This window comes from Pogoniulus pusillus, chromosome 30 (assembly GCF_015220805.1).
Source record: "Pogoniulus pusillus isolate bPogPus1 chromosome 30, bPogPus1.pri, whole genome shotgun sequence".
Lineage (NCBI taxonomy): Eukaryota > Metazoa > Chordata > Aves > Piciformes > Lybiidae > Pogoniulus > Pogoniulus pusillus.
In genome coordinates, this window is record NC_087293.1 from 7,772,626 (window position 1) to 7,793,169 (window position 20,544).

Consider the following 20,544-nt stretch of genomic DNA (forward strand, 5'->3'; position numbering starts at 1 on the left):
GTGAAGGGGGTGAGCAAAGGGGCCCTGCCCACACGAGGAGTGCCCCGTGCAGAGCCCGCGCTGGGATCGAGCCGGGATTGGCTGTGCGCTTTCGCGCCTAAGGTGTGGTAACTCTGCCCTTTGTCTAGTGAGGGTATAAACTGGGGGGCTTCCCACCTTTGGGGGTTCCTGCCTTGGATTTCATCCATGCCTGGACGTTCGTGTCTGCCTGAGACTCCCCCCGCCCCTCGCTCACCTAAGATGAATACAGAAAGCTTCAAAAGGATTGCTTCTCCATTGACACCTTTGTAAGAGCTGAATACCTCTTAACAACTCTCCGACAGCTTCTGCAGGAGAACGAGAGAGACAAACCTTACCAGGAAGCTAGTCTGATTGGGAGTTATTTTGGCTCAACTTTATTAGTAAGAAAACCGCTACTAATTAACAGCTAAAGCCTTTTCCAACTTCTGACTTCCAAAATAGTCAGATTATTGATGGTATCCCTGTAGATGATTCTCATGCAACTGAATCTGCGAATTAAACTAAATTAATCTTTGTATATATAGTTTTGAGGGCAGGTTTTTGGGAAAATAAAATAACTATTTTTGTATAAAACTCCCGACTCGGCCACACATTAATTCCTGCCTCCACAACAGAACCTTAACAAACCTCACAGCAAAAAAAACTTCAGTAATTGAAGAAGATAAATGTTCCTTTGGCTTTTTAAGCTTCTGCAATTCTCATTAGAAACACTGCCAATGGTCAGCAACAAACTAAATGGGCACAGCGAGATTTTATTCCTAATAGTTAGGCTGTTCACTAAAATGTTAGGTACTGGTTGTTTCCAATCTCATCTAAGGAATAACTACTTGAAGTCAGGATCATGCTCTTCATGCAAAGGATGAAACTCCTACCATGACTGACATGTAACAAGTAACAAATGTCCTGCTAGCATGAGTTAATACCCATCCTAGCCATCGCTCCGTTCATGCTTTCAGCAGGCTGCAGGAAAGCAAGCAAGGACACACACAGCACTACTACTGCTTCAGAACAGCCTTCCCAATAGAAAACAATGCATTCTCAGCAGGAAAACATCAGAGCTAAGCATTTCACCCAGTCAGTATTGCTTTCCAACTTCCCTCAAATCCCCCATTTTACACACAAATCCTTATACTCATCTCTCAGAATTCCACTGCATCTACAATGAAAGCACTCTGGAACACTTGGGAAAGCAAAGCAAAACAGTTGATCAAAATCATGATTAAAGCAGCATGTTTCCATGGTGAGTTTATATTTGCCTGGGTTTTCATAACTACAGATGAGAGAGGGATTACTTACCAGATGTGACACTCAATAGCAAAGAAGAGTTCAAGAAGCAGAAAGAGGGCTGCTTCAGGAAAAATTAAACCCAGACCCAAGAGTAAAGAGAATGAACTTATAGCACATCTCTTAGTTTTCAAAGTGCCTGTGAGATTTAACAAGGCACACTTCTAATGGATAACATTTATTTCTGTTACAGTATGTCTAACAAAGAACTTCTGAGAACTCTGCATTCAGTGTTTCCTTATTTAGGCATCTGAACTGTAAATGGAACTAGAACCTTGGTAAGATACTAAGAAAATTCAAGACTCAACTGCAAGACTGCCACCAAAAGTAAAATCCTGTCTAGTACTCTGGGATATAAAAACTGAATCCGTGGCTTTTTAACTTCTGCTAGATGGAGAGACAAACATGCACACTGCTTTCCAGCATCAATTCCAGGCTTAATACACACAGGGAAAATAAGTGTAGATCCATTCTACAGAAGGACAGATATTTTTCTTAGTGTTGTCTTTTGCCCATTGTTTTTATCTGTCTAAGCTCTCCATACAGACTCTGCTGGAATAAATCTATTAGCAAGTCTGCATCTCCACAAAAAGGAAGAGCTCTGAAATAAACACATCCTTCATTTGTTTACAAGTTCTGTTAAGACATGCTATTTCACTTTCAGCTAGGTACATTCGATACATCAGCTGTACTTAAGAAACACAGACCTGATGCAAACACTTGCTATGCTTCAGCATCACCTCCCCTCCCAGTGTAAGCCAGAAGCATTTCTATAATTCTACAGACTGAAGAAACAGAGGAAATCTTACCCAGCTCATGGCAGTAACAAGACCAAAATCTAAGTAGAAGCACAGGATGGTAGGACTGACACAGAAATCACTCAAGACTTCCGATGCCAGGAAGAAAAACAATGGTTTGAGCAATTGCTCTGTTACCCAGAGGACAATTATACTCATACATACCAAAATCATAGAATGGTTTAGGTTGGAAAGGACCTCAAAGCTCATCCAGTTCCAATCCCCTGCCATAGGCAGGGACACCTCCCACTAGAACAGGTTGCTCAAGGCCTCATCCAAGTTGGCCTTGAACACCTCCAGGAAGGGAGCAGCCACAACCTCCCTGGGCAACATGTTTAGTGTCTCACCACCCTCACTGGAAAGAATCCTTTCCTAAAATGTAGTTTGAATCTCCCCTCTGACAGTTTAAACCCATTATCCCTTGTCCTGTCATTACAAGACCTTATAAATAGTCCCACCCCAGCCTCCTTGTAGGTCCCCTTCAGATACTGGAAGGCCACTATGAGGTCTCCTCAAAACCTTCTTTTCTCCAGGCTGAAGAGCCCCAGCTCTTGTAGCCTGTCCCCATAGCAGAGCTGCTGCAGCCCTCTGTGCATCTTCATGGTCTCCTCTGAACTCATTCCAAGAGTTCCATGTTCTTCTTGTGTTGGGGGCTCCAGAAGTGGACACAGTACTCCAGGTGGGGTCTCACATGAGCAGAGTAAAGGAGCAGAATCCCCTGCCTTGCCCTGCTGGCTACACTGCTCTTGCTGCAGCCCAGCACACAGCTGCTGTCTGGGCTGTACTCACACTGCAGGCTACTGTTGAGCTTTTCACTAACCCAGACCCCCAGATCCTTTTCCTCAGGGCTGCTCTCAGCCATTCCCCACCCAGCCTGGAGTTGTGCTTGGGAGTGCACCAACCCAGAACCTTCTGGTGTTGGGGGCTTCAGAACTGTACACAGTATTCCAGATTTATTTCACATGTAACACACAAAAACCTGTAGACAGTCCTTATGCCCAGGGAAGTCAACAGCCAGATTTAAAATCTAAATCCTATCCCAACTATTTCCAGAACTCTCCTTTTTCTTTCTTTAAGGACATCCAAGGTTACTGCTGCTCCAGAACTTTGCTAAATTCTGTCTTCTGAGTGTGCAATCACTGCACATTAATGTGCCAGTGAAACAGAAGGCTGTTCCTGTGTAAAATTCCCTAGTAACTCAGATAAGTGCTTTCTCTCTTCGTTTGCTAGTTGCTAGGAATCTGAAGGTTCAGTGGTAATTGCAGCGGTTAAGACTCCAATGTTACTGGAAATGAACAAAGTCTCTCAAGTGCAGCAGAAGGTGCAGACTGGCTTAGTGTATTTGCTGCTCATGCTGATAGTTCCCTCCCATCATTAATGATTTCTTTTTTACCATTTCTTTTAATGGAAAAGTCTTTGCCTTGACATTAAGTCATCCTAGATAACACAATGGCTCCTTGCTGCAGAAGACATGCTCAGGAGATCTGGAGAAAAGAAATATTCTGAAGGTAGAAAGAAATATTTTCGAAATTGTGATGGTTTGGATGTTACCTGCACCTCCCACACTGAAGAAAATCATCCAGACTAAACTCAGAGGCTCTGGAAATTTGAATGAACCTTTATATTTACAGCTTAGCACAATGTACAGAAACACAACAGCCCTCCCAGAAACTAGAGTCCCCAGGAGAGGCTCCAAACTACTCTTCCACCTCCTTTCCACCTCTCTTCTTTATCCCAGACTTTGCCTTACATTCAAGGTAAGTTTGGAGGGTTGGAGAGGGAGGTCAGGAAGCAGAAAGATTAGTCACACAGAGGGCAGGTTAGAGAAAAGTTCATGAAGCCCCAGAGACAGAGACTCTGTCTGTTATCTATATTTATGTTGTTGTTCTTATACATCTCAGCAAGCCTGAGTGAAGCAGACATCACCATTGTTCCCTTTTCACAGTCTATAATCTAATTCTTCTCACCAAAATGTCCCAGCTAGCTTCAAACCAGCACTGAAATTAAGGATAATCTGATGATTAGAAGGGAAAGAGCACTACACAACATTCATTTTACTGCTATTTTGGGGGTTATTTGTATTACACCCTATTCAAATAGAAAAATTAGTCTCTACAGATTTCTAGGACCCCAAACAACTGACAACATATTTACATTCAGAGTGTTCACAATAGGGTTTTGCCCCTCTTTTTCTATGCTCTGCTAGCATAAAAATCATTCCTAGCATACATGATCTGCTCTACACATCTGAAAGAAAATATTAGAATTCACTAAGAACCTCATAGCACCTGAATAAAAATAATAAGCCCAGTACTACCCACATAAAAATGAAATTAGAGGTTATGGTTGCATGCATGCTACAGAAGACAATAGAGAATCTGTATTTTAAATTACACCTTAAAATGATGCCAGAAGTGACAAGATCAATAAGCTAGGAAGTGCAGAGTTTGATCTACGTGCAATCTTCATTTCCCTATGCAATCCTAAATTATATGACTACCCACCAGCTTCACAGTACCCAGGTGCATTGAATAAAGACATGAAAACAAACCCTCCCACCACTTTGAAATCCCCTTCTCTTCAGGATGCAAAGCCTTTGAAGAGTCTCAATGACAAGTTATTAATCAAGATTTATCAGACTACACAGCTTTCCTCCAACTTCTTCCTCCAGCTGAATAGTGCTCACTTTTTAAAATGTAAAATTCAACCAGAAACAGGTAACTGGTACAGAAAATTTTGTCTCCAGTTACGATGTACTCGGACAACACAGAAGGGTCCAGTAAGATACATCAGGCTGCCTTGACTCTAGATGGCGTTGCCAGATCCTCTTAGCATGCATCAGTTTTGCTCCAGGGTATCAAACTCCTTGTAATTTAGACTGTTAGTCTTACTCCAGTCAAAAAGAAGTACTTTTACTTAATTGATTGAAGAATTAGAGAAGTCTGTGTTTAGCAGTTCTAAAAGTACACACTCCTGTTGTTGAGAATTACTATTATATTAACTAAGAACTCTGTATTTATTAGCTATTAGAAACTGTTTATATATTAGTGCAGAAAACAATTATGCCAATAGGTATCAACTGTGTGAATGTTCATAATTGCTGCTACACTGAGTAGGCAGAGGTTAAATGGTTTAATTTCACTTCCTTGATTGCACAATTCACACATGTCCAAACCATGAGTGAACTGCAAATTCCTCAAATAGGCTATTTGCGTTTTCTATTCCCTGACTGATTTGATTCACCCAAGCAAGAATCCCAAAATACCATCATTCCCTATAAATGTAACCAACACAGATGCTGAACAAAAAGTCTGATTTACTTCTTATATATACTTATTGCAAGGTGATGTCTTTTCAGAGGTACAGTTATGTATTTCATCTTTGCAAGGCTCATAAATTTCTATTTCTGCTGATGCTGCTACAACGCAGGAAATAAATGTAGTGAAGGAGAAGCAGGCAGGACATGTGCTTATCACGTTTGGAAATAGAGACTTCCAGGACAGCAAAAGTTGGAAGCTTGGGACCTCTGGCAGCAGCAGAAGGGCTGGGAAGTCTGCACAGCAAAGCATCAGAGCTCGTTAAGACCAAACCACAGTGAAGCACCAGATACAGTGAAGAATGTGTTGGGGTAGGGACAGGGTCCTCCACTAGCCAAGCTGAACTCTGGTCTAGGGAAATTTGCTGCTTTGTAAGAGACTTGGAATTTGTGGAAGAATATGTGCCTCTCACACAGGCACCCACTGCTGCTGGGAGACCTAGAATACATCACGCACCAATACACCACTCTGAAGATGAGGGTCAATGGAATTTCATTTCTCGATCACACCAAGGGCTTGTCAGCAGGTTGAGGGAAGCAATCCTCTGCACCAGCGAGACCAAACCTGCACTACTGCATCCAGTTCTGAGTTATCCCAAAGAACACAAATACACTGCAGCTAGACCAGCAAGGGACCACTAAAATTATGCATCTGACATTCACTGACTACTGCTTCCAGACACTGCATTGTGGCCACCTTTGCACTGACCATTTGATCTCTTCACAAAACAATTTGGAAGTTCCCACCATTACTCAAAGCTGTCTAGTACCCACTTCCCAAATGAGTGGCAGTATCTCTAGCAACTCTCCATGAGTTGGCTGGCTGCTGATCAGTAGGAGATGAGTACACAAGAGGCAAATGCATTCCCAGGATCTAAAAGTGAGTGAGTGCTCGGAGCTCTCAGATGTCCTAGTCAAGTCAGAGAAGCATACAATGTAATAGTGCCCTTAAGGCACACAATTTAAAAAGAAAGAAAATGTAAATATTCCCTCAGTTTGGCCACAACATTCATTGTTTTGAATTTCAGACTGCTCTGCTGCCACAGCTGAGAATCTCTTCTCTATTGAGACTCAGTGCAGTAACAGAAATAGCTCCTACTGCCAGCCACAACTGACACGCATCCTTCGCACGTGTTCCCAGGGTAGATGCCAGCAGAGGTCTGGCTGCCTCACAGTCTCACAAGTGACATCTCTCTAACTTCCAAAAGGAAGAGATAAATCATGGACAAGGAATACCTGGCCACTCAGGTCAGTGACTAAGATCTAATGCACTTTCTGTTCTGTCTGGGAGGGGAGTTCTGCAATTCTGGCCACTGCACAATGGTGCCTTTGATACTATATTAAAATCCTGCTTAAGCCTACCTCTGTGACAACTCTTTATTTCAAATGATTGTTTGTGAAACTTAATAGCAGCAGTTCATTCCTGGGTGATGGTGTCTTTGACACAGAACAATTAAAATGAAATGTGAGTGGCATTTTAGTATGGCTCCTGTACTAAACATGATAGCATCCCTGGCTAATTAAAGTGCAGATGAGCTGTCATTAGGTCTCTATGAGATAATTGCCCTTCTCAGGGACCAAAATTAAAGCTACAACACATCTAGGGTGCAATCTTGCAGGTATTAACTTGCATTGCTACATTTGGAGTTCAGTAGCAGCCAGCACCCAGGGGCAGTAATTCTAAAACTCAACCTAAAGGGCTCTAGATATTTGGTCATTTTTTTCAGTGCTCATTTGGACTATGCTCTGTTGAAAATCTGCCCTCCAGGCTTTCAGTAAAATTCAGCCTGTGGTGTAAACGCCCTGTTTTGCAGCTGAAAGTTGATATAAATGACTTTTCCACACACTGAACAAGCAAATGACATTCAAGGAGTCTCCTCACTATAAAGAATCTGAAGTACAGAGAAGAATTTTTCAACCTTTCTATTTATAATCTTCCTAATCTTTTGCCATATCTCCGTGAAGGAGGCTGTAGCCAGGTGGGGGTTGGTCTCTTCTGCCAGGCAATCAGCAACAGAACAAGGGGACACAGTCTCAAGTTGTGCCGGGGTAGGTCTAGGCTGGATGTTAGGAGGAAGTTCTTGAGAGAGTGACTGGCATTGGAATGGGCTGCCCAGGGAGGTGGTGGAGTCACCATCCCTGGAGGTGTTCAGGAAAAGAGTGGATGAGGCACTTAGTGCCATGGTCTAGTTGATTGGACAGGGCTGGGTTCTAGGTTGGAGTGGATGATCTTGGAGGCCTCTTTCAACCTGGTTGATTCTATGATTCTATGAAAGCGAGCTCAAAAATACGCTAAACTCATTCAAGTTTGGGTTTTTATGTCTGGGCAAACTTTTTCCTTGAAAATAGCCTGACTACTCAGGTAAAAAAAAAAAGGCATTTTTTATTTCTCATCTAGATGAGAAGCATAAAACCATTTATATGAGAAAAGCTAAGAAAAAAAAATCATCCCTCTAGTACCAATAATCAGAACTCAATCAGTAGCAAAGTATGAAGAACAGGCTGCAACAAAACATAACTGTAAAATGGTCAGGTTGTTATGCAGACTCAATAGCTCGTTCTAAACAAGTGAACAACTCCTCCCTGCTCTCCTTCTCCTAGATTTTTGGCTTGCCTTTTTCTTCCTGAGAGCATGAGTCTGTCACAAATTATATCCATGAGAAAAATCACTGCTGCAATTGTTCAGGGTCTTGGCAAACAGAGGAATTTCAGAGAAATTACAGACAAAGATTGTTGTCTACTGAAAAAACTTACTATTTACAGTAGTTTCCTGATTATGAGCTACTTCCCATCCCTGGAAGTTTTTAAGTCCAAGCTGGATGGGGCTCTGAGCAACAAGATCTAGTGTGAGGTATCTCTGCCCATGGCAGGGGAGTTGGAATTAGATGATCCTTGGGGTTCCTTCCAACCCTGACAATTCTATGATTTTACTTTTAACCACAAAACACACACCTCATAATCAAACTTCTTTTTTTTTTTTTTTTCCCCCTTTCTCTCCATTAAGCTCCTTCTCTCTTGATCTGGGTGCATGCAAGATATACCAAGTCAGAGGGAACCACACCAATGTCTGGACACTGGTGTTGCCTGATGTTAGCCTTTGTAAACCGTATTGGATGTCAGCTACTTGATGCTACTTCCAGTGAATATTTAGTACATCCATCAGCACCTAAATCCACTTGGCCAGATTCATTCATTTACTTTTAGTCTTGCCTTTAAGCATCTCTCTAGATGCCTGAAAAGAAAGAGATAAAGCAATTACTTGATTTCATCCTTAGGATTTTAGTGCTTAGCCTCGGCATGGTGCCTCTTTAGCGCTTGATTAGTGTCTAAATTCTCTACAGATTAAAGAGGGTTGTCTTCTTTCTCAGTGCATTATACACATAGAAGAGAAAAGAAAAATCAAAGGGATCCAAACTTCACTGGGTGTAGATCAGCTTAGCTTCTTTCCGCTCCGGAGACACTGTGCCAGTTTACACATGGTAAAGACCTCTCCAAATATTTTTCAATCAGATATATACATTTAAGTATGCTATAAAACCTTAGCTATGATTTTAGAGTCTAAATTCATTCCACAATAAATAGCCTCTTTGAAAGACATAAATATGCTCTCATCAAGTCAGCTTCTAGAATAAATTCTACAGGATGTTTTGAATCTGTGCCCCAGAGATCATTGACTATAAATTGGAAGAAGAGAAATGGTTTGCTCAATACATGAAGTAGGGCTAAGCACAGAAAAATAATTAGGGAAAGCTACTGTTGTAGTTCTCCAGTTTATTTCTGTCTGAAAGTCCTTGAATAATGATCCAAAACACAGCACTGGTGATTACTGTTTCCCAGTGATTAATCAGCTGCAAAGTCATGGTCTTTTTTTCTTCCTCATCATCTCCCTGAGAACAGAGGAGGAAGCCATGCAGTGGCTTTTTGAAATGAAGCATTTTGTTCTGCTGCTCTGTATGAATCCTGCACAGGGGGCATACATTTCAGACTTCAGCCCTCCTTCTGGTCTGAAATCCTTAATCTGTGAATTATTTGTACAAATGGGGATTAAAAAGAATTTGCCCTCTTTCCCTCAGTCTCTTCAGAGCCTGCATTTTAAAAGACAGCTTTCAGAAGCACTCCTTTTCTGCTCTGTAAAATGTATGTAACAAAACTTAGGTGTGAGAGGGGACACCATAGATAAGAACTCTCCTGAACAAATTCCAGTCTCACAAGAGAGATCAGAGCTGACCCTTCCAGCTATTTCCAGGTCTCTCCCCACCAGAGGGCTGTGGCATAAACACTTCAATGAAATATTGAAGTTCCCAAACTTTCAGGGCCCAACTGGACTGGTTCAAAGGACTGCCTAATTTACACCTGCCATCTGGCTGAAAATAACAGTAATAAATTCAGATGTTTTCCTCTGCTAGTAGTATTCATAAGTACCAACCTATTCTGCTATAGTTATCATAAACACTTTAGCCTAGCATCAAGGAATCAGATCTATACTTAGGCATATTAATAGCAAGCACTACTTGAGACATAAGTTTGTAATAAATATTCTAGCACAAAGTTGGTTTTCTTTCCTTTTTTTCCCTATGTTGCTGTGAATAGTTTCACATCTTTTAGAAAGCCCACCAATGAAACAAATGAGATTATACATGAAGATGATTGATCCAAGTGATAGAAAAGCAGAAATCAAATGTGAATACATAAAAATGAAGCAATGCTAAGCTGCCAAACAATTCTATTTGATAAGCAGCATTTTAAGTGAACTTACATTGTATTTTTCATTTTATAATCTCTTTTTATCAAACAAGAAGGATCTTACTGATGGTACATCGAGATGCACTGTGTAAGCTTTTGTTACAGAGGCTGGGGTGACACCACTAAAAGCATTCCTACCCAAAAAGATGCTCCAGCCCATAGGTACAAGGCCTTTGCTTCCTGACAGAAGCCATGCCATGTTTTCTGAACAGCTGTTGAAATCAAGTGGCTATAAATTCAGACTCTAAAATCCTTATCTGCAGTACAGTTTCAGATAGCTAACCTGCATACCTGTCAGAGCTCAACCCTGCTTTGCTTGCTGCCAGAGGTACAGGCACACCATGTGTCCTGGGTTAACACCTTCTGCTCTCCCTCTGATGAGGGGAGAAAGGGCTCGGGATGCAGAGTTGTTAGTTGAGATAAGGACACTACTGCTCTATTGCAGGGATATCAGATCACACAAAAGAAAAAATGGAAAGAAACACAGGCAGGAGACCTACAGAACTCAAACCAAGCGAACCGAAACAAACAAAAAAGGTCCTCACCCCTACCCGTGAAACCATAAAAACCTGGAAGAGGAAACTTTACAAGCTATGGAATGTATTTCAAGTCTCAAAAGCCCTGGGCAACCTCTTCCTGTCACGCAGTGAGCTGTCACTGTGTCAGTGTGGATATGGGGATTGCCCTGTCCCTTGTGCCTTCTAGTGAGGCCAGCCAGCTTAAATCAATGCATCACAGAAACAGAGAAGAACCACATTACCCTGAAACCACATCTCTGACAAAAACACTCAAAACCCCCCAAACTGGCATTTGGTACTCTGTCCAAGTCAGTCATTTGTTAAACAGAAGCAGCGCCCATGCTGAAAAGCAAGAAATCCAGACCTGAACTTTATGTGGAAAATACAGGATGCAGATTTTAAGAATGAGAGTAAGTTTGAGAATCATTTCCAGCTCCACAGTGCAACATTACCTGATGCTTGCCATTTCTAACAACGACTGCTGCAGTTAACATGTTCCAGCTGGGAATTGGTAGTGTGATGCTCAGAAACTCAGCTTTGATGTCCTGGTGAAACACAGCTTGGATTTCTTTCTACATTTGCAAGCTACCTTTACAGAGCACTGTTAGGTGCTCCAATCAGTCAGTCCTTTTGGTCACTTCCAGCTGGGACTAGAATTACACAGCCACAGGATAACTCACTCCTTATGTCTGGAAGTATAAAACCCAATAAAGGTATGATCTATGGATAAAGAGAAAAATATGGAAAACTTAGGCTTTTAAAACAGGTCAATAAAACAATTAGAGTTCTAGTTCAACAGCTCTGACTCTAGATTTTGGGAGTTTCGGTTTGTAGAGGGTTTGGGGTTTTTTTTGGTTGGGTTTTTCTTGGCAGGTGCAGAATGATTTAATTCACAGCACCCACATTAACTGCCCTAAAACATTCAGAGGTGTTGTTCCTTTGACACTACAATATACACTTCAGCTTGTAACTCCTATCCATGAAACAGTGATAAAAAACTGCAAAACAAGTTTTCTGGACAGCTGTTGACAGGATATTGGTTTATTTAAAGACAGACCCATACAAACCACAGAGAACCTCTGTGCCTCTCTCCCTTCGTAGCATAACTTGCCCGGAGAATTCGAAGGGGTCAGACCACACAAATACATGAATCACATTTGATCCTGGTTTATATAAGTCAATGGAGTCATACCACAGATGGCCTTTAAATCTGCTCTGACCTTAAGGACTGATCAAATATACTGGTTAAAGTACACTGGGTATTTTTTCCTCCACTGTCACGATAATATTTTAATCTTGAACGTGCTTAGTTTCAAAGCACCCTCTATGAGACTATATTATGTCTTCTCATATCAGGTGAACACAGACATGATTTTGTGGTGGCAGAGCAGGGGAAATGGCTAATTTTACATTTACAAATGTAACACCAGCAAAGGTAAGGGAGATACAAAAAATTTCTCTCACTCACAGTAGTGACCTCTCATAAAAATTGCTCATTGGCATCATACAGACTACCTGAGGACTATGACAATCAGACTAAGAGGGGGTCAACAGCTTACACTCTTCACACATGAGTCCATAGGCACATATCATCATTTTTATTTACTATAATCTTCGGAAAGACTGCTCCAAGCCCTGTAAACAGAATCTCAGAGTCCAACTTTAATTATTCATTCCAGGACAAAGTACCACATGAATGAGGTAAAAATGTTAACTCTCCATCATAAAACTTAGCCAAAATGAGATCTAACCTAAGAAAAATCAGAAATTGAATATCATTTAAACTCAAAGCCACAAACTCAGATCAGATGCTTTTATACCTTAAGGGCAGTCCAAGTTGGAAATCTGTGATGAAACCTGAAACCAGAGAAAGTCCTCTATGCTGTTGCCAACACAGTCAAGAGAACAAAAAGCCACAGAAACTACTGAGCATTTAAAACAAGAAGAATACTGTAGTTCCAGAACTGCATCAGCATCCATCCTTTCTGAAAGGAAAGTCCATGTGAACGCTGCTAAACGGGAGACCAAAGGGAGAAAAGAGGAGGGGGAGGGGAAGAAGGGAACTGGAGAAACTTGATAAAAGAAAATAAATCCAATTATAGAACAGAATTGTTTTGGTGTCACCTCCCCAGTTTTAGCCATAAGGGCAAGCAGGTCCAGCAGCTTTCAGTAAGAACTAGGTGATATAATCTCTGCTAGACTCCCCTAGAAAATTCCATCCTCATCTTCTCTGCAAGTTCCTCTACTTAGATCCCAAATGAATTCCAAAGATTTTGTCTTCCTTAGTGTCTTTACTGAAGACTTGAGACACCCTCACCCCATTTTTTGCTCCACTGAGAATAGAGGGGGGAAAAAAGTCCTCGGTTTAGTTTTGCCTTTTTTAAATCCACATCTTTCCTCCCTGCACTCAGCAATGGGAAACAGATTCAGACAGGCTTAAAACACTATCTCAGCAACAAAGCATGCAATGTGCTCCATCTCATCTCTCCACTCCAACTGAGTTTACAACAGTGGGTGGCTTTCAAACCTAACATTTGATCAAAATGAAAAACCGGGCATTCTTTTCACCCTATGACAGGCAGGCTGATATAAATCACAGCCTTCCCAGCAAGGGTTCTTCCACAGACAATGAGTTGTGGCAGTGTCTCAAAGCTCAGCCCCGGCCATTGTAAGAGAAAGTTTCAGGTTGTTAAAGCAGGCCTGGACTTTTTACAACAGCACTAAAACCAAAAGAGGGAGAAAATTTATGGTGTGGTTGTTTGAGGGGGGGGAAGAGGAAGGTGCTTCCCTTTCAGAATCATATTTTCAGTGTGTTGCTCTTGGTAGGTTTGTGCCAGTTTGTGCTTTTACTCTTTGCATTTCACTAACGCTGAAATCTCCTAACTGGGGCAGGCTCACAACATTTTACACACACACTCTCTCTTACAGGAAAGCCAGAGTTCATGCTCCTTCACTGCTTTATCAGTAAAAAGAACTGCTCCATTAGCCACTATCTCCAGAAAAAGCTCTCAATCTGCTTAAGGAGATGACTGTGTTGCAGACACCCTCTGGTTCTGATTTAGTAATATGGACAATGTAGGTATGCATTAAGCAGTAGCTATTGAATTCACGTGTGTGTGTGCACAACACTACAATATCTGATCAAAGCACCACTGCTTTTCCTTGCTAACCCAGTAACCTATTAGAAATGCCCTCCAGTCTCAACAATTTTAAGCCTTGACTTCAAAAGATCAGCTTATCCTTCAGGGCTAAGCTGACTGACAGGTAGGGGTCAGGAAGAAATCCAGTCCCCTCCCCTCCAGCCTGGTCGTATAGAGTTGCACAATTGGCTGGGCACGTTAGGGGGTTTCTTTTGCATTCCTCCAATACCTTTGAAAAAGGCCACCTCCAGAGCTTGGGCACAGGATTTGATGGGCCACTCATGTGTTCCTCTATCCCAGAATCGTGTGACAGTGGCAAAGTTTACATGGAGACTATACCATGAAGAGACAATACGTTGGTGCAATTGTAGAAGCTATTATGCAAAAGAGCTGCAGCAGTCCAGCTCACTTTAAAGACCTACATACCTGCCAGAGATGGTGGATGTAAGCGAGGCTTGAGCCACACTGTGTGTATCAGCTGGTCCCACTTAAACAGATGTTCTTCTCAAACCCTGGGGGAATCCAGCAAAGTATTTGAAAGGATACCTGCCCTAGAAGTCCACTGTACCACATACCAGTGAGCATTAATAGCACTAAAAGTCCAACGTATATGATGAATGTAGATTAAAAGAGGAATTGAAGGAAAGGCAGACAGCTTATGGATGTGAACTGAGGGAAAAAAAGAACCAAACCAACCAACCAGTGCACACAGAACAGACAGACAGGATGTGGCACACATGATCTGAGTGCAGAGAGCTTTTGGAGACATCCATCGAGATGCACACAGAAAGGCACTCAAAGATTTTTCCCCTTTGGGTATCTGTATCTCTGATCAAAAGGTCAGGAACTACCGCAACAGACACTATGGCACAACTGGCTATCATCCTCACCCCCACAAGAACAGTCCCAAGCAGATACATAGAAGTCACACCCGGGCAGTGTTAACTTTTTAAAGAGCAAACAAACAGCCACTACCGAGAAGCTCTAACTGCACTTTCCCCCCCGCCACGCTCTCTTTTTAGAGAAAAGGCATATTAGGACAGGGTAAGAATCTGATGGAGTTGGAGACTTCTGAGCATTGAGCTGTTGAATGTTCCTTCCTATCAATTATATTTTTACTTCCCACAAGTCTATCAGTTCCCTCGAAGCAGTTAACCAACTGCACAGAAGCAACACAAGAGCTATATCTATCAGCCAGGAAGGCACTTCACTACCTCACCAGGTTTGGCCACCTTAACTAGCATTCAGGTAAGATATTCTTGTCCAAATCATTTGCAATACAAAATGCATACACTTCAAATTCTTTTTTTCTCCACAACAACCTGGATGTTAGATTTACCTAATAATTCATGGGATGTAATCCATGCAAATACGACTAATAATTACCTAATGAACATAATATGCTGTTTCTCAGAGACTAGAATCTGCTGAACAGAAATCCACAAACCTATTTTCTGCCACCAAGTACGGGAACGTAGAGATGATTTACTCAAAATCTGTCTTAGTGAGGGCAATTCAAAGTGACAAGGAAACCAAGCTCTCCATCTTTAAAAAGTAGATGCACACAAAGCCACCTTTAAAGCTGTTCTCAGTCATAAATTTGGATTTCTATGGCCCACTGCTAGGCAAGCCAGTTCACAGTTTTAAATTCAAGAGCCAAATGACCAGTACCAGAACTTTCCAAAATTCATCTGTGTGTCAATGCTGTGAAGTCCCAGTGTTAACTAATGCAGGAATCTAAGCATAAGTCTTGGAGCAGCGAGCTCAGTGTCCTGCAGTCAAAGGCAGCTGTGCCAGAGTTACTTGAAGGTTCCCATGTCATTGCAAATCACCATACATGTCTTGTAACTGATTTTTCATATGTGAAAAAATAAGCATAATGAGCCACAGGAAGAAAGCAGGGGAAAATCCCACAGGCATATGACAAAACCAGCTGATCAGTTTAAGTTCTGTGACTGCCAGCATTTTGAAACTTAAGGAACAAATATGCCAGGCTCCCTCAAAACTCCTGGTAATAAGGAAAGAGAAGAAACAATACTTGTTTGAACTCAGATTTAACCATGTTTAACAATAACATTTCCCCACTCATATCAGCATCATGTCAATACAATCCGGTGTGTGAATTGATGCTAATCTACAGGACCAGATCTTCAGGTGATTTACATCACTAACTTTAAATAACAATGCATGAATGAACAAAGTGCCTGCTTTATAGCATCCTCCCTTTCAGCTTTCCCCTTGTCTCAGTTCATTTCCCCGTGGCATGCTTTGTTCTTAAAGCAGTCTTAACCACTCATACATCAAAATATTTAATCAACATTTCTTAGTCGGAAAATAATCCTGCTTTAGACTGATTCAGTGGGAGACTCTGCAGCGGATTCAACCTTAAAAAAAAAGGGTCAGAATGCACTTCCGAGGGTGCTTTAGAAAAATCAATGCTGACATGTTTTTAATGAAAATCGCTAAGTGACATTATCTAACGAAACAAACATCCAGCGGCATCACGGCCCGGCCATTTAGGCAATCACTTTCGGAAGCAACCAGCGAGGTTAGCGCTTGAAAGCGCAAGAAACATGTGCTTAAATAAAGTACTGCTTTTCTGCTTTAAAAATGAGAACTTCTAAATCTGCTTCCTCTGCACAATGACTCAAGGGCTTACAATTTCCCTTCTCCTTCCCTCACTCCTCCTAACCCCCCCCCCCACCCCACCCCCCCCCACCCCCAATTCCAAGTAAATCAGCCTTAGGAACCAGTGTCACGGTTCCTCTAACACTGTCTCTCCATTGGGAGCCACTGACCCGTGGAGCCGCCGCGAATGCTTTGACAAGCTGCGGTGCAGCCTCAGCAGGGGAGAGAGATCCATTAAAAGCTGAAGTTGTGAAACTCTTTAGAAGAGGCCTGTCCCTTCTCAGAGTAATTAATTCTTTGACTGCCACACTGAGACGCAATGAATGAACACATACTCTCAGGAGTAACAACTATGCTAATGGGGAGAAGCTGTGCAGACAAAGAATACAAGTGCTCACTTCAATTGGGTTAGACTCTCTACATGTAAACGAAGGGTGCGATATACATGCCTGATAATCAACAAAACTGGGAAGAAACCTACCTCGTGGACCCATATATACAATAGACATTAGTTTACACTCATGTATTCTTTACCTACATCCTGTAGGAGCTACCAGTAACACTTCTGTACAAGCAACAACCGTTTCATCAGTTTATAACCCAAACAGAACATTCCCAGCACTCTGCGTGTATGGTCACCTTAGTGGGACCTCAGCCTAGCCACTACTCCATCCAGACACAGTATGTGGACCTGCTGATCAGTGCAACATGCTTAATAACATTGCTCTGGCCATGCGTATAAGAGGATCAGAACTGCTCTCAACTACCTTTCAGAGAGAGAAGGGAGGGTTCCATTCACTCTGTGTATTTGATGAAGATTTGAGTGAGCCATTCTCAACACCAAACAGTCTGAACTTGGTTGACACCTTCCTGTGTCTAACTGTACTCACACAAAACCACATGCCCTTTTTGCAGGTTTTAAACCAAAGGTAAAAGGAAATCAAACAAGCAAACAAGCAGACAGCTTAGGAGCAGAAAATAAACCCATTTGAAGAAAAAACACATACGAAAGTTGTTCATCAGAACACAAAAAGAAGTGCTCATATGTATTAAAAGACCCACCAAGAAACTGGTGGTTGGTAGAAAGAAGCCTTTCCACTCAAGAGATACACACCAACCCCTCACCTCTGTGCTGTGACTCAGCTTAAAACAAAACAAACAAAAAACCTACAAAAATCCTCCAACAAAACCAAAAAGAATCATGAAAGAAAACTGAACTGTATCATATAAACAGTCAATTTAAAGCTTCAGAGAGATCCACTGTTTTACATCACAGAAGGAAACAAAGAATTTCTCTAAAGGGTAAGAAGTGCCCAGGCTTTCCAGGAAAGTTAGCAGAGTAAAGCCAAGCACAAATGTAGGATGCTTTGCATGTTTCAATGCAAAGTAGCAATATTTGAGGACAGATTTGGAACAAAAGCCTACCCATGGAGTCAACAAGACGTCTGCAAGATTCATTACAAAGTCAGACATGGTGTTTTGGCTTCTGGCTGGACAGAAGGCTGTAGCATTAACACATGGTTCATTACAGCAGAATTAGAGCCTGGTTATTCAGTACTGCAGAAATTAGGGATGGTACACATCAAACGGATTTTCCCATGAAAACACAGGGCCTCCAGTCCAGCCCTAGAAAATCACTAATTATGGTGCAGAACCTATTTACATTCACAGAATACAACTTCTGTTTGGCAGGTCTTTGTCTTGATTTTCTTCCACTGCAAAGGATTTCAAAGTCATCTTTATGAAAAGATGCAATTGAGTATTCTTTATATTACAGCAGAAATTTGACCAGAATTAAGATATAAAACAGCACAGTAACAAGAATGAATTTAGTATTTTCTCTTAGGAAGCATACAATGATGTTTTATTAGTGGGATAAATTACTTTACACCTCATAAGCAATGACTGTTACATTGAATTACTGTTGCAATTCAGACAGTTACATGTAATCCATCAAAGATTTTAAGTCGTTGCTATTTAATAGCTAATTCCTCAAAACACAAAATAGGTGAACTCATGCAATTAGTCTCCTACAGAATAAAGGCAATGAAGATGTCACAAAATAAGTAAATGTTTGAAAACAAAGCAAGCCAAAGATCTGGGGGGGAGAGGGAGGGGGCTTCCTTAGCATTAAAACACTTCCAAAATACTTATTAATGAGTACAGAATCCTGCACTGATTTCTGCTGAAACTCTCCCAGTGAAATATGTGATATCAGGATAATGAAAAAGACTGAAATCTCCCTGAACAAAAAGGTAGCATTCAAAGAGCTTGTGCTGAAAATAGGTTCAAAACTAACCAAAAGAGAAAACATAACTGTTATGAATGTCTCCATTTTCTTAACCACTATTTATAGCCAATTATGATATTTTAATGTCAGCAATTAAATTGGCTATTTTTATGCAGGATTTTAAGTGGAAGAGGTCTTTTTTTTTCCCAAGTATCTTCCTTATTGGCAGCTTTTATATCGCATCAGATTCTCAACTGGTCTAAGTCAAAGGGCCCCTTCAATATTAACAGAGACATCATATTTTTTTCTTCCAGCTAAATTTTTGTGGCATTTTAATTATACACAAGGTTTTACAGAAGATACAGATAAATGAGGTAGTGTCTCAACAGTTTACTTGTTCTCCACTTCCATTTGAAAAGAAATAAATCATGGTTTTGATGCTGCTAGCAACCTAGTTTTTGCTATTCAATTTCCACTGAGCTCATAAACCCATTTCTGAGTGCCACTTTTGGCTTGCAAATCCTCACCCACATCCTGACTGATACAGAAGAAGGCTTGGGTCCACTCTGACAAAAAGAGGATAAAAAACCAATCCAACCAAACAATAATGGACAGAAATGCAGATGCTTCCATGCTTCACTTATACAGTTATCAAGAGTTTTCTTCAAACTTAAGAGCCTTTAAAGAAGGTGAAAAGGGGGTAGCTGAGAGGTAGCTAACAACACAGAAAACAGTATGAATGAAAGCAGTACGGGAGCTGGGAAGAAGTGGGCTCAAAACCTTTCCAAACTAATCCACATGCAGGTATTAACATGAGGGTGTAACTGCACTGGAACACGGTGCTGCTAAGTGGTTAGAATTTGAAATGACAAATGCTAGTTATTTTTCTTGCCAATGATTGTTTCTTTTTCACATAGCCTACTTTATCTAGCAGCCACTTGGTCAGTTCTCTCATTGACACTTGCTAAACTAATCTGATTAACTAAATGAATCCCCAGAAGCAGCTAGCACATTTTCTAAATGGCTGGCTAGCTGGAAGGTTTCTCCTGCCTTATTGCTGTAGCTGACTCAGCTGGATGGATGGCTGACTCTCCCCAGAGGACAGCCAAATGAATGGCTTTATAGCCCTCGTTCCCCTGGCAATCTGTCATTGAGTTTAAAAGCAACCTTCCGATTCCTCATCCCTACTGGTTGTAAACCAGTGCATCATTAAACAAACAAAGCTGCAGTAACATCCCTACCACCTTTCAGCACACAAACTTGTTCATGTAAGCCAGACACAGTAGTTCACCAAAATATTTTCATGTGCTTATTTATACATTACATATTTTGAATACATACACAAGGAATTGTTTTGCACAAAGAGAAGGAGCAAAGGGAAAAGTCAAGGGTACAGTTTATGTACTTTTAGCATTAAAAAAGGTCAAAGTAAACAGGTAAATTAATATTTTGGTTTCCCCAGCATAACATAGCTTCATTATAGTAAAGGAAAATGAAGTCTCATCCTTTACGTAGGGACTTCAGCAAATTTACTTACTCCAATGCAACATGTAATGTGTACACTCCTCTTGCAGTTTAGGTTTTACTTTATTTTCAAGGAAGAGCCAGACTATAATATCTGCTATTCCAAAGCATCACTTGCATCTAGCAACTCATCGACAGACCCAAGTGCCCTCTCTGGATCCAGGATTCCCAAGGTCAGACCCTCCTCAGAGCTCATTATCTTTCAGTATCAACACCAAAGCTCTACAGACTTCAAAAGCTCTACCAGTTGTCAGCTTGGTGGTATACTCCAAGTTATTTTATTAAGCAGTAGCAAATAATTAAGTGCACACTGGCAGGCAGAAGTAGACTCAGATTTTCCCTC

The 20,544-nt window shown here is 41.3% G+C and overlaps 1 protein-coding gene across 3 annotated transcripts in view; it reads right to left on the reverse strand.

Annotated features, from left to right (window-relative positions):
- Nucleotides 1-20,544, reverse strand: part of TMEM132C (transmembrane protein 132C) — a 245,586-nt gene that overhangs the window by 195,799 nt on the left and 29,243 nt on the right. The window contains exon 1 of one of the 3 annotated variants that reach the window (XM_064169091.1): nt 11,132-11,178. The exons of the other annotated variants lie outside the window; for them this stretch is intronic. The gene's annotated coding sequence lies outside the window, so the exon portion shown is untranslated. Of the gene's footprint in view, nt 1-11,131; nt 11,179-20,544 lie in introns of those variants that run through there. 3 annotated transcript variants of the gene reach the window in all.